The following is a 15,241-nucleotide window of genomic DNA, read 5'->3' as shown; positions in this document are numbered from 1 at the left end:
TCTACTCAATTTCTCTTCCCACTATTCACTTCTACTTGAACGTCGGAGGGCCAACGTCAAGGATCCTTCCCTAGTTAGTTTTGTTTTGCAAAGAAAAGCGAAGACTATCAACGGCCCAGTCAATAAAGTTACTTATATCCTTAGCTTCTAACTTCACGCCTTTGAATATGATCAAAAGAGTTTGAAAAATACATGAATTTTTTGAATTTATTCAAAGTTAAAAATACAAATAATTTTAACTCGATCCAGAACCAAATTCAAACTCAATAAAATTCAAACTTGAGTTGGTTTTAAATTATTGGAACATTAATTCCAACAGAATTAAATTATAATTCAAAATGAAAATAGATAGAATTCGATTTAAAATTCGGCTAGTGAGCTATTAGCTCATGAATATTCAAACAAAATATTGACTTTAAAAGTAATCAAATAGGTTAGTTCAGCAAAATTCAGTAATTTTAAATAAAAATTAGCTTCATGGCCGTCAGATTTAAGTTGGTAATCTTGTCTTCATTCCCACGGAAAGGCTAGCTGAGGTGATCGAGTCCATCCGCAGGAAATGGAAGAATCTTTGTTGAGGTACGTGAAGGAAACAGAGGTTGAGCATCTCCTATGCAAACCTTTTACAAGGTTTATAAAATTAAAAAAGTTTGAATGATTGTGAAGATGTAGCTGGATTGTAATTCTTAGTCTGTTTTTGAATGAGAGGTTGTTAATAGATAAGATTATATAAACTGTACCAGTATAATAGGTGGGGTTCATAAAATTTCACTTATGGATAAAATTTTACGATCCAAAGAATTCGATCCCGTGAAAATGAGGTCTAGGATTTTAATTTAAGAACAAATTCAATTTTTAAAAATTATTTTATTTTTTCTGAAAGGTGGAGTCAATAAATATTACTTGCTTGACCATTTAAAATAATTTAAAAAATAAATTATTTTAATTATTTTAGCCGTTGCTTTGCAACGGTGGGTGGGCTTCAATTTGCAACGTCAGTGTGGGTGGAGTTTAATTATTTTACTATTTCGGCTATTAACCATTGCTAATATATTTACATTAATATATTTATTTTATTTTATTTTTTAAATTTTTACTATAAATAGATGATCAAGTTTTTTCTTTTATGAACCATTTAATTATAATATTTGATTTCATTATTGGTTAAAAGTTGTACTCCCTTAATATTTTTTAAGTTTTTACTATAAATAGATGATCAAGTTTTTTCTTTTATGAACCATTTAATTATAATATTTGATTTCATTATTGGTTAAAAGTTGTACCCCTTTTAAAATAAATATATTTGATAAATTAAAATATATATATATATATGACTATAATTAAATTAAAATTCATTACTTAATTAAATAATAAATGAAAATTATAAATTTAATTAAATTATAGTTAAATTAAAAATTATAAATAAATTAAATTAAAGATCATAATTAATTAAAATATTTAATAAAAATTATATAGGGATATTAAATAAAAAATTAATAAATAAAGATATGTGAGGGATAATATAGGATCCATAAAAAAAATTGTACGAAGATTTTTTAATTGTGAAGAGGATAGTAATTTTTTTACTTTTGATGTGATATTGATGTGACATATTAGAAGCTATAAAAAATTTTATTGAGAGATTAACTATTGAATATGCCCTAAGAGCATCTCCAATACAAAGTTTTTGAAGAAGTTTATAAAATAAAAAACCTGAAAAAAAAAAACTTCTAATCATTATGAGTGTGGGGTTTAAAGTTTATACTTCAAAAGAGTAGTGAAATTTTAAAGTTATTTTTTATCTTGAGATAGTGAAATTTTAAAGTTATTTTTTATCTTGAGATAATATAATATGTATGTAGTCATATAGTTATATGTTTTAAATTAGATTATACAAAAATTATTTAGATCTATATGTTTTTAAAATATTAACGTATTTATAATACCCTAAAAAAACTTTGGTAGAACACTAACTATTGAAAAGGTCCTAATCCAATTATAATGACTAGTCTTGGGAATTGTAGTTGGCAAAAATCGTAAGAAAGTTTTAGAAGATGTTTGGAAAATAAAAAAATTAAACAAAAAGTTTGAACATTTGAGATTTTTTATTTTCTTCTCGAAATTTAGAATATGAATGGGACTCATAAAAATATTAAATGAATATTATAATATTAAAAATAAAAACAAAAATAAACAATATTAAATGAAAATTATAATATTAAAAATAAAAATAAAAATAAACAAAAATATATGATTTGATAATATAGGATTTCTTGATAGTGAAAAAAATAATAGATTCTTCTATATATTCGATGGGAATGCGACATGTCCGGATAACAAAAACAGCCCATTTAAAATTGTAACGATTGGAGCGTGTTAAACTCGAGCCATTCAAATCCAGCTAGATTTAAGTGGTTGTGTTTTGATAACTTAGCAATATTTATATATTATTGCCAAGTCACCAATAGGAGTCCAAGCAAGGCAATGGAACTCTCAGAGAGAGAGAGAGCCACACCCAACCTACAACCTAATTACAAATCCCAGGAGATCATGGAACTCAAATACCCCTTTGAGGGACTAAAAGGATAAACAACAACTAGCATCTATTTACACACACACAAAGTGATTCAACTTGTTCACAACAAAAATATTGTATACAGTAAAGAGTCCCCAGTATCTGTTTACCAAAATGGACCCTCTCATGCAACCGCAGAAGTCCTAAATAAACGACAAACAAAACATTCCTCTGAGACATCCACTGCCATGTTCTGTTCTTCATACTTCACCGCTACCAGAAATCTCATGCACACCTGCAACACATTATTCCACAAAACCACGAAACAAAATTTAGCCCCCGTGCACCAACCGAAACTGCATACGTACCTGTTTCGGATCATAAACAGCGTACTCGTTGAACTCCAGCGGGCTATCTCTGTGCTCCGACGCCACCAACCGTCCACAGGGCACCTTTATCTCGTCGCCCCACTGGAAGTGCCCCGACTCCTCCGGTCGCTTCTTTCCGAGACCTTTGACGCTCACCTTCTCCTCCTCCATCTTTCTCGTGTCTTCAGGCACGGTAGAGATCTCGGTGATCTTCTCTCCGAGAGAGACGATGCCTAAGAATAGGAAGCCGTCCGGTCGATCGACTGCCGTGAATCCATATCTAGCAGCCTCTGCGGATGCGTCCGAGCACACGATCGCTCTTCCAAACTGATGAGTTAAAAAACAATAGACGGCAGGTATCGAATCAAAACTGAAATTGGCTAGTAATTATGACTTACCATGTAGCCGGGTACTGGAATTTGACACACTGCCGGTAGAAGTCCCTTGTGCAAGTGCCTAAGCAAATTTGAAGTTGTGGTACCTGAATGATTCAGGATTGACAGTGAGTATTGCTTGTAAACACATCGACGTGAATTGTTGAGATAAACAAACATACCACACCATAATAGAATCTTGTTTGGCAGTGTTTTTATCTCTTCGTAGGAAGGGCCGGCACTTGACTGAATGGCGAATACGTTCTCTACAGCCATGCCATAAGCCTACAAAGCAGCATAATTGGTTTTATGTTTATGAGACTGATCACGGCGGAACACAGATATAACACTCACCACTTCGCCGACCTTCACCGGCTCGTAAGTGGTCTGGAGATACTTGACGATCATCTCTTACTCCTCCGATTCCCTCTCCACCGACGTGATCGAGCAACCGAGCTTGCTGTATTGGTCGGAAAGCGGATCATCGACCGTCGCACAGTCAAACACACCTCCGATGAGGCGGGAGGCAACATTAATATCCCTTATCCCTTCGAACCCCGCAGCAACCTGCAAAATTTTCCATCACAACCTGTCTCATTAAATATAACCTTAAGGCAGATTGGTCATGGTCGTTCATTGTACATGATCTGCAAGTTCCTGATAGCTCCTGAGGACATACGGCCGCGTCGAGTGCATGAGGGTGAACCACTTGCAACTGAAGTCATCCCACAAAAGGTTGGCCTCGACTTTTGATAATTTGCTTGCTTTCTCGATCACTTCCCTGAACTTGAGCAGCTCTTCTTCGCCTAAAGAGGAAACAATTCGATTTTGCAAGGGAAGGATCATCGTCAAGATTGTGCAGAGGAGAATTCAATGGCTCACTCACCTCTTTTCTAGTGGAAATCAGTAAGCATTCCCATAGGAAGATCAGGGCTGTCATATCCCATTGTTAGAAGAATAATAGGAAGAGATGAGAGTAATAATTTAATCTTATTGTTTATTGATATTTGTCCTATGGACAATGTAATATATAATGTTCAAACGTACTTGGTCAATTGATCAATTAATAAATAACAGAATTATTCTAAAAATAATTCTGAGAATTATTCTAAGAATAATTCTGAGAATTATTCTAATAATTATAACAGAATTATTAGAACAATTCAAATACTAATATGATTTGATTTGGTAATTTGATCCGGTCAATTTTGATAATTCTGTTTTATCTCTTTTACCCCCCGACAAACTCAACGGGAGATCTCTGACGTTGAGTTTGCTTGCTAACTTGTTGAAGCGTTGTCTGGATAGTGGCTTGGTAAAGATATCAGCGATTTGATCTTCAGTAGAAATATAAGAGACGGATAACTGCTGAGTTGCCACACGTTCACGAACAAAATGAAAATCAATTTCCACATGTTTTGTACGAGCATGAAAGACTGGATTTGCTGAGAGATATGTTGCTCCAATATTGTCGCACCAAATTTTTGGTGCAATATTTGATGCAAGATGAAGTTCGGAGAGAAGTGATTGAAGCCAAATAATTTCTGACGTCGTATTTGCTATAGCTTTATATTCTGCTTCAGTGCTTGAACGAGACACCATAGGTTGCTTTTTCGAATTCCATGAGATAAGATTTCATCCAAGAAATATTGCATATCCACTAGTAGAGCGCCCATCTTCAGGAGAACTTGCCCAATCCGCATCACTATATGCATGTAAATCTCAAGACGATTGGCGATATAAAAGAAGACCATGTAGAATAGTACCTTTGAGATAGCGAAGTATTCTTTTTACATTATCCCAATTTTGTTCAGTTGGAGCATGCATGAATTGACAAGCACGATTTACCGCAAAAGTAATATCAGGGCGTGTGATAGTGACATATTGCAAGGCCCCAACAATACTTCGATAAATCTGTGGATCAGATAGAGCAGGAGAGGATGAAGTTGGAGAGTTGTTTATAGCAATTGGTGTAGAGACCGGACGTGCTCCATCCATTTTGGCTCTTTGAAGAAGTCCAGTAATGTATTTGCTCTGAGAGAGAAGATAGTCATCCTCATGTGGAATAAGCTCAATACCAAGAAAAAAACGAGCAATACCTAAATCTCGAGTAGGAAACTCTTGATTAAGAAGACTTTACCCTTGTGATCATTGCCGGTTATCAGAATGTCATCTACATAAATAAGAAAAAATATCATATTTCCATCAATATATTTGTGAACTAGAGACGAGTCAGTCTTTGATCCAGAAAATCCTTGAGCTTGTAACCAATTAGATAGTCGATGAAACCATGCACGAGGAGCTTGTCGAAGACCATATAAGGATTTCTTGAGTTGGCAAACATGAGATGGAAATTGTGGATGAATGAACCCAGGTGGTTGCTCCATAAATACAATTTCCTCAAGATGACCATAGAGAAATGCATTTGAAATGTCCAATTGGCGTACAAGCCAATTAGAACTAACAGCTATTGATAATAATAGTCTGACAGATGTAATTTTGATGACTGGGCTAAAAGTGTCATTAAAGTCAATACCTGGTTGTTGACTAAATCCTTTAGCTACAAGTCGAGCTTTGTATCTTTCAAGAGAACCATCAGCTCGATGCTTAAGACGGAATACCCATTTAGAGCCCACAACATTCATTGAGGGAGTGCGCGGAACTAGAGTCCATGTGCATCAAATTCTGTAGCCATTGCACTACGCCAGTTTGGATCCTTGTTTGCTTGTGTAAAACAGGTTGGTTCAATAGATTTTGAAGAGACCACTAGAGCTCGTGGAAGGGGATATCGAGTTGCATTTGGTGGGCAACGCTCATAAACATCACTAATGGGAAGCATGCGACGAGGAGCATTATCATCTGAATCACTTGTTGATGACAGCGAGGAATTAGGCTGACATGGTGATGTAGATGACGGACTTGCATTATCCGAGGATCCAGAACCAGAGAGTATATTATCTGCAATCGGCGAAGCTTCTAAAATTGGAGCAGCAACCTGAGATGATTCTGATGGTATAGGAGAGTTATTAGAGAGCTCCGGAGCAGGACCTAGGATGCCATCACTTCTGATAATATTAGGTGGCATTAAGAAGGTGTCACTTGTATCTGGAGGAGAGATTGAAGAAGCCACCGAAAAAGGGAATAGAGACTCATCAAAAGTAACATGTCGTGAAATATAAATTCGTCCTGTTGGTATATGCAAGCAACGATAACCATGGTGCAAATTGCTATAGCCAAGAAAAACACATTGTAGTGAACGAGAGTCAAGTTTGTGTTTAGAATAGGGACGTAACCAGGGATAACATGCACAACCAAAAATTCGAAGGAAAGTGTAATCAGGGGTTTGATTATAAAGTTTTTCAAAATGACATTTATGATTGAGCAATGGAGTAGGAAGTCGATTTATGAGATATACTGCAGTGCTAACAGCTTCATCCCAAAATTTATGCGGAACCTATGCATGATGAAGAAGAGCTAAGGCAGTTTCAACTATATGTCTATGTTTTCTCTCAGCAGAGCCATTTTGTTCTGGAGTGTGAGGATAAGAAACTCGATGAACAATTCCACAAGAGACAAGATGACGATGGAGAGCTTGATATTCGCCTCCCCAATCAGAATGAAAAGAGAGTATTTTACGATTAAAAGATCGTTCAACTTGAATTTGAAAATTACAGAATATATCAAATAAATCATATTTCCTTCTCATAGGATAGAGCCAAGTATATTTACTAAAATGATCAATGAAGGTAACATAATATTGGAAACCTTGATTAGATAAAATAGGTGCAGGGCCCCAAACATCAGAATGGATTATTTCAAGTGGAAAATTAGAAACATGATTAGATGAAGAGAAAGGTAGCTTATGACTTTTGGATTCCATGCAGACTCTACATGAATGAGATGGAGAGGAGGTAATGGAAGTAGGTAAACCATACCTATTGATGATTGACTGAACAATACGAAGAGAAGGATGACCAAGTCAAGCATGCCAAGCTGATTTATTTGTGCGTTCACCAACAAAAGCTTTGATTGAAGAATTCTGAAGACAGTAGAGGCCATTTTTGATTCTCCCATAAAACACAGTAGTATTTGTTCCTCTATCCTTTATAAGATAATGATTATGATGAAACTCAAAAATGACATTATTATCAAGACAAAACTGACGTGTAGAAAGTAGATTTTTAGTGATAGATGGAACATGAAAGACATTGCGCATGTGAAAAGTTCGATTAGATAAATGAATATATGTGTTTCCAAGATTAGCAATTTGCAAACCTTAACCATCACCTACTTGAACTGTATCTGAGCCATAATATGACATTATATCTGTAAGGATATTATAATCAGATGTGACATGATGAGTTGCTCCAGTGTCAATATACCAATCAGTAGATGAAAACTCTGGGGTTTTACCACAAGTAGGCACAGACGAAAGGACTTTAGGATATATTTGTGAAATAAATGGGTCTCTTGAGGTTGCAGGACTACCAATAAAATTTGAGTCAAATGGACTAGGACATTGAATACCAAAATGTCCAATTCCGAGACAAATTTGACATTTTACCCGAGACCAATCAAGTCTTTTAGGGCATATATTTCCAGTATGACCAACAATGTGACAAATCTAACATCGGTCTGAACTTTGTTTTTGGCCTCTTTGGTATCGTCGAATATTTGACATCTAAAATAAAAAATAACTTATCCTGTAGACGATGTTGACTCTGCAGATTGCGAAGGAGAGGAGCTTCTATTGTGGTCGACAACTATGGATCCAAGCAAGCGGCGGAAGTTCGGAGGTGTGCTGGCTTCTTCAAAGAAACCGACAGCAGCTTTGGCCGGAATAGCAAGTTATTGCGATGTCTTCTTGCGCTGGAAAATAAACAAAAGGAAGGAAGCCCCTGTGCTGCATGCTGGTTGGAAGAAAAAGGCTTATGCTGCTGGTTTGGAGAAAGAGAAGCACAACAACTCAACGTGGCAGATTGTTTAAGCTTCTCCAAAACAAGAACTCAACGTGGCAGAAGGAAGTTGTTTCCAAACTTTGCTTTCCTCTATCCACGTAGTCACCGCAGATCTTGATGGGCGCTTCAAGTTCGAGGAGGTTGGGTTGGGCTAGGAAGATCTCGCAAAAGGCGACGCAAAAAGGGAGGTGGAAGAATAGAGATTTATTTTAGAGAAAAAAGAGGGAGGCGGAAGGGAATAGGTGGGATAAGATGTTGGCTCTGATACCATGTTAGAAGAATAATAGGAAGAGATGAGAGTAATAATTTAATCTTATTGTTCATTGATTTTGCCCTAAGGACAATGCAATATATAATGTTCAAGCGTACTTGGTCAATTGACCAATTAATAAATAACAGAATTATTCTAAAAATAATTCTGAGAATTATTCTAATAATTATAACAGAATTATTAGAACAATTCAAATACTAATATGATTTGATTTGGTAATTTGATCCGGTCAATTTTGATAATTCTGTTTTATCTCTTTTACCCATCTCCATCAAGGCATATCTGTATCAGATTTTAATATCAATTCTTTGCAGATCAAGAAGAGATAAAAACAATTGATAGATCAACCTGTAAATCGCTTGGCTGCAGAGCACCTTCATCAGATTCGCGACCAGAGGCTTGAGCTTGCAGTGAGTGACGGCCACGCCAAGCTGCCGGAGACCGAGCCCTCCGTGTCTCACGTCAACACCATCATCCTGCACCAACAAACAACTTAATCAACGGTACCGAGATTGGAGTGCGCAGAGTGAGAAAGAAACCATGTCAACCGGGTGGAATTTAAGAATCTTCTTCTGGAACTTCTTCTCCCTTTCCCACGGCTCGAACTCATTCCCGGTGACCTCTTCGAAGAGGCGAGTGAATTCCTGAATTGCGTCATCAACGCTATTCCATTCCTCGACTCTCTCATCCGCCCTCGCGTCGTCTCCGACTCGGCCCTTCTTGTAGTAAAGATGCGCGTTTTTGTTAGGAACTTGTATGAGCTGCAGGATGCAGTACCTAGAACAGAGAAATGAAATGCTACAGAGCAATGTTGCTTCACGAATGGCAAAGTACAACAAGGTAGAGAGCTACTCATTGATCTCAGTTCCATGATCGAATTGCGAGAATGCACAACTATAGACGACAGGGGCGTAGCTAGGATTCAAAGATACCTGGGGCTGACTATAATTGATATAAAAAATTAATCAATTCAAAAATACAAATAAAAGTATGTGAATATTAATTTTTCAAAAACATGACATAAAATATTTAATATTCAGTACATTCAAAAGCATAAAATAAAAATATTATTGAAGTTGTGCTCTTCGATTTTTCTTAGAATCAAACTCATTAATTATTATATCATTATCAATAGTTTCCGCTAACTCCCGTTCAATATAGATGACCATAGAATCTGTTAAAAACTCTTCTTCCATCTTGTTACGAAGAGCTGTTTTAACAAGTTTCATAGCTGAAAATGCTCGTTCCATTGTTGCTGTAGAGACGGGAAGAGTTAAAACAAGACGAATCAACCTGCCAATTAAATAATATACTGTATTCAATATATAAGTAAATGATATAATTATAATATATATAAACTAATAAATGAGAAAAAATTACCTGTCAATCAAATTGTAACTTCCTGATTTGTTTGTTTCAATTAATCTTCGACATAATTCAAAAATAGTTGATAAATTCTGAAATCTTTCATGGCCAACAATATCAATCTTATAGTGCTCCAATTGCATTCTCAAGTGGTGTAAATCTTGTGTATCAAAATCAAGAGGATAGAATTTCTCAGCAAGTCGATAGATGTGATCAACATTAAAAAGCTTAAAGTTTTCTTTAGGTTCCAAAGCACAACTAAGCTTAAGAAGTTCCACTGCCTCATCCTTGAATCTACTATTAAGCTCTTCAACTTGAAAATCTATTGCAGCAGTAAATACATCAAATCGATAGTGATGCTCAACTGTGATTGAATCATTTTGTTGACAAGAACGACCTGTAACAGATTTATAACGAGCTTCCATTTGAGGTATCTCAATGTCATACTTGGCACAAACTTCTTTCACATAAGTAAGTAGAATAGCAAATCCTTCTTCTCTCAAAGTCTGAAGCAAAGTTTTAGCAGTTGAAACATAGTCCATTGCATTTAAAATATCTAAAGATTTCTCTTGCAATGCTCGACAAAGTAGATTTGTTAACCCCATTATCTTTTGCATCAAATGTAATATGAATATGAAATCAAAAGACTTCATCGCTATCAGCAAACCACTAGCTTCACCACGGATGGAGTTAGAGGACCCATCATACACCATGTTTTCTAATACGGTAATCACAAAACTATACATATCAATCATGTTACAAATTGAGTCAAAATTAGAACTCCAGCGAGTCTTTCCAGGCCGTAGTAAATTTCCAATTTGATTACATCCTCTACCAGTATCACGTTCACCAATAGTTACCATATGCGCAAGTTCAGCTTTTTGAGCAGAAAGTAACTCAGCATGACGTTTAGGAGACGCATTAAAGAGATTACAAATGGAATTCAATTTTGAAAAGAATAACCAAATGGATACCTCTTTTTCAGCAGTTGCAGTTAATGCTAGTTGAAGTCGATGAGTGAAACAATGTACATAATATGCACATGAACAATCTTTCAAGAATAGAGCTTGTAATCCATTCCAAGAGCCACGCATATTGCTAGCACCATCATATCCTTGTCCCCGCATGTTGTGGATATACAAGTCATAACAGCCAAGAGTATCAGATATTTTTTTTCTTAAGTGTTCCAGCAGTTGTGTCAGTCACATGTACAATAGCAAAGAACCGCTCTCGTAAAAAACCATCAATATCCACAAATCTTAATACAATAGTCATCTGCTCTTTGTTAGATGTATCTCTTGCTTCATCAACTAAAATACAAAATTTTGCATCCCCGATTTCTTTACGAATCTTAGTTCTCACTTGATTGGCAAAAATATTCAAAATATCTTTCTGAATATCTGGTGAAGTATACTTTGCATTTTTTGAAGCTTTCTCTAAGACGATGTCCCCAATATTCTCATTCATTTTTCCCATAAATTTTATCATCTCAATAAAATTTCCACGATTATTAGAAGATGGAGATTCATCATGCCCTCTAAATGCGCATACTTGTAAAGTAAGCCATCGAATGCTTTCAATAGTTGCTGTAAGCCGCAATCTGTTCTTCTGCTTTTCTTTTGAAGATTGTACATTCATCATTTTATCAATATGACGAGGTATATTCATCAAATTATCAAGATGTTCCATAGCATTATTATGTGGTGAAGTATTGCATCCTATATGCATCAAAAATGCACATCTATCACCATCATTAACTCGCTTCCAATATTTGAATCCATCCGTCGTAAATGCAGGATTACGAGGATGCTTATGATCAAACAAGAAGCATGGAAAACAAAATGCAGCATCTTTTGAAGGAGAATACTCTAACCAAGTAAATTTTTTAAACCAATGACTTTGAAATCGTCGATTTTGACTTCCGAATTTGGTCGGTGGATACTCATTCTTAATAGGCTGATATGGCCCTATCTTAATATAAGCTCGTCTAATTTCATCCCTTTGATTAACAGGATATTTCCATATCGGAGTACGTAATCCTGGATCAGGTTCAAGAGAATTGATATCAATATCTGTTATAGGAGATTTGTTAGATTGTTGATCGCTTGAATTTGATATATCAATATTGGATGAAGAATTCCCTTGACTTGTCAATGTCTCCTCTTTTGCTTTAAAAAAAGAATTAATAGTTTTTTTTTCTTCATTCCTTAAGTTTTTTGTATTAAAGTGAATAAATATAGAAATTATCATTATCCAATAATAAGAAAATATCCCTTAATAACAAATCAGATACAACATAATACGAAGTCATATGTTGCTAATATCGAAACATTAATAACTAAAATAACCAAGTATATAAATAAAAATAACCAACTTAATGATCTAATCTATATGTCATCGAATCATTTTATCTAACGGATTAAACTAAGTATTACTTATAAATCAATTAAACTGATTAATATTTAATTATCTAATTAAATTATCTTTAATTAATTAACTAATTAATTAATTAATTAAAATAAATTCAATTACTTGATTTGGCTGTAGTTCTCGGCAGTAAGATTGGGGCTTCACTTTCTCATCCCAAACATGTTCAGACTTGAAATATGTTACTCTATAGCAACCAAATAAAATTCCTGCAACAAATGATTTTAAATGATATATCGATTCTCGAATAATTTCATATTCATCAAAGTATCTTTCTTGTACCTCAGTTCTAAAATCTTCCCTCAATACAATATGTATATCACGATCCCAAAGAGCCCAAAACAACCAATTTGCAAAACGCAATACAAGCAAATTCTGAGCAAATTCCTTTCCCAGATATTTTGCGCATTTAGGGAGAAGGGAGGACACGTACGAGATGGGACAAGGAAAGCGGCGTCGGTGCTAGCGTAGGTTGTCACGCGGCAAGTAGAGAGTTGTGTGTGTTGTAGTTGTGGGCCTGTGGCTGTGGCAACGTCGTTGTGGAGGCAGCGACGTGAGATGAAGCAATCGTTGTGGGTCTATAGCAGCGTCGTTGTGGAGGTGGTATCATGAGATGAAGGAGTCGTTGTGGAGGCGGTATCGTGAGATGAAGCAGACGTTGTTGCGGCAACGGCGGCGGCGTGAGATGAAGGTAAAAAAATAGGTTTAATTTGATGAAAGCATACTAGCATAGGGCTAAAAAAAAAATTTTTTTTTTGTTTTAATTGGGTGGGGCTGGAGCCCACCCTAGCCCAAGGGTGGCTCCGCCCCTGGTAGACGACGCCGTCCTTTTCGAGTATGGTTCCCCCTTGCTCCTGCAATCGACTGTCCTTGTACACGCACCGCTTGCCGTAAAGCTTGATATGTGAAGTAGAATCTAAGTTTTCTTCATCGCTCGAGGAAATAGATTTACGATGAAAAGCATCTACTTCTGCTGTCAAAGATTCAATGGCTTCTTCACTAGGGTCCATTTAGTCCCACGGAATTCCCTTCCCTTTGGGGGCGAGATCAGAGACGACATCGTAGGCGTCCAGCGGCTGCTTCTTTTCGATGCTGTCGATCAACCACTTCTCGCTCACAACAGAAATTCCCCTTTCCCTGTTTCAGACACCAACAGAAATCCGCATTTAAGCGCAAATTAAAAACCAAGACCGATATCGAACTTGTTCGAAAGAAAGTTAAGAAATGGCACATTGCATCCGCTACTCGAACTGAGCCGCCTCTTTCGCGCTCAGCAGGTGAAACAACTAGACAAGAGATTTCTATAAAAGAGAAAGCCAGCAATGTCAATCTTTGGTGTGGATCATACACCGATACAATTAAAAACATTGGCATACCATTAACATTGTAAGAGACTCGTCCCCCATATTTCTGGATCTCTTGCCTCCATGTTTGCTATATCAAAGTTTTTCCCATTAATATCGCAAAAAAATTTGAAGACTCAGACAAGAAAAATAGTAGAGTCCTTTTTACATGTATTCGAAAAATCCGTCCTGATGACCCCGTGGGTCATCCGAGATGGCATGGGGCGGAGGTTGTTGCAATGAGACAGTCGGGTCGAAACTCAGTGACAACGGGAGAATAAATCTCCTATTCCTGTATCCCACCCGGTCCGTCCCATGTTAGCTCGGGTGCTGCGATTTACCTTCCTCATAATGATCGTGAGTCCAGTCGGTGGGGGCCCGGGGGACGAGGTTTTCGTCTTTTTGCTGCAAAGAGAAAGCCGTCCTGATGGACCCCACAGGTCATCCGAGTTGGTATGTGGTGGGATGCTTGTCACATGAGATCGCTGGGTCGAAACTCAGGGTAGTCGGGCCATAAATCCTCGGTTCCTGTGCAACTCACTCCACCTGCCACATGCTCGTTCAGGATGCTGTGATTTACCTCCCTCATGATAGCCTTGAGTCGGGTGCGGCGGGAGCGCGAGGAACGAGCGATTTCACCTTTTGTCACGTGAGAAAGCCGTCCTGATGTCCCAATCACAAAACCAGACAAGGGATTCTCCGCCAACGTCAACTCCCGGCGAGGATAAGCGTTTGATTCTTGTCTCTTCACCCACTGAAACTCCGATTCAGAGCAACCGAATAAGAGCATGTTAATTTCTCTAGCGAATTGAGCAAACAATTTAAATGTAACTTATCATCACCTCCTTCACGAAATTGTCACTGATCTCCTCGGGGATCTTTACAGGCTGATCTTTGCGAGGCGCGTCCATGGTGGTGTAGGTGCAGCTGCTCCATTCGCTGTAGGCTCCTGTGCACTGGTAGTTGCTCCCTGTGCAGTCGATCTGCCCTTCGCACAACGGGCATTTCTTGAGCGGCCCGTAGAACACCATGTCTTGACTATTATTTGCACATTAAACCGATCAACTCGTTGGATTCAGTTCGTTTCAATGACCGGAGGCTATTATTGACCATTACCATCTCGGGACGACAGCATCCTCGGAACCAGAAGCATCTTGCTCGTTGGCTTCCAGTATCCTGCGCATCTCCACGATCGGGAGATGCTTCCTGGCGGACTTGCAGAAGTCTTGGAATTCCTGGGAGATCTTTGAGGTCGATTCGCTGTTCCCGTCCTCGACCTTAGCCTTCTTGTTCTTAGTTGCTTGCTGCTGCTGTTTTGCATCTTCCTCCGCTTTCTGCTTTCCTTGACCGGAACTCCTGCTTTCTTCCTCAGAAGAAGCGCGGGTATGCGACCTTGTGTCGCGGACCTTCAAGTTTAGTGTGAAATTTCTAGCTAAAACTAATGAATTGTCCCAGAGAAAATCTGAAACAAATGAAGAAGACGCACCTTCATGGCTTTGTTTTCTCAGTGTCGAGTTCACAATGTATGATCTCGTACAACTGTGATGGTGAACAGAAAAGCAGGGAGGCTGCTCGGTCACAACTATCATGGAGGTTGTGTGTCGGCCGCGACGGATACCA

At 37.4% G+C, this 15,241-nt stretch overlaps 1 pseudogene; it reads right to left on the bottom strand.

Annotated features, from left to right (window-relative positions):
* Window positions 1–2,699: 2,699 nt before the first annotated feature.
* On the bottom strand, window positions 2,700–15,210 carry LOC122001292 (annotated as a pseudogene).
* Between the last annotated feature and the right edge of the window lie 31 nt (window positions 15,211–15,241).

The sequence above is a fragment of the Zingiber officinale genome, chromosome 1A (genome assembly GCF_018446385.1).
Source record: "Zingiber officinale cultivar Zhangliang chromosome 1A, Zo_v1.1, whole genome shotgun sequence".
NCBI classification, from domain to species: domain Eukaryota; kingdom Viridiplantae; phylum Streptophyta; class Magnoliopsida; order Zingiberales; family Zingiberaceae; genus Zingiber; species Zingiber officinale.
Note: the sequence above shows the minus strand (reverse complement) of the source record. Positions and strands in the feature narration are given on the sequence as shown.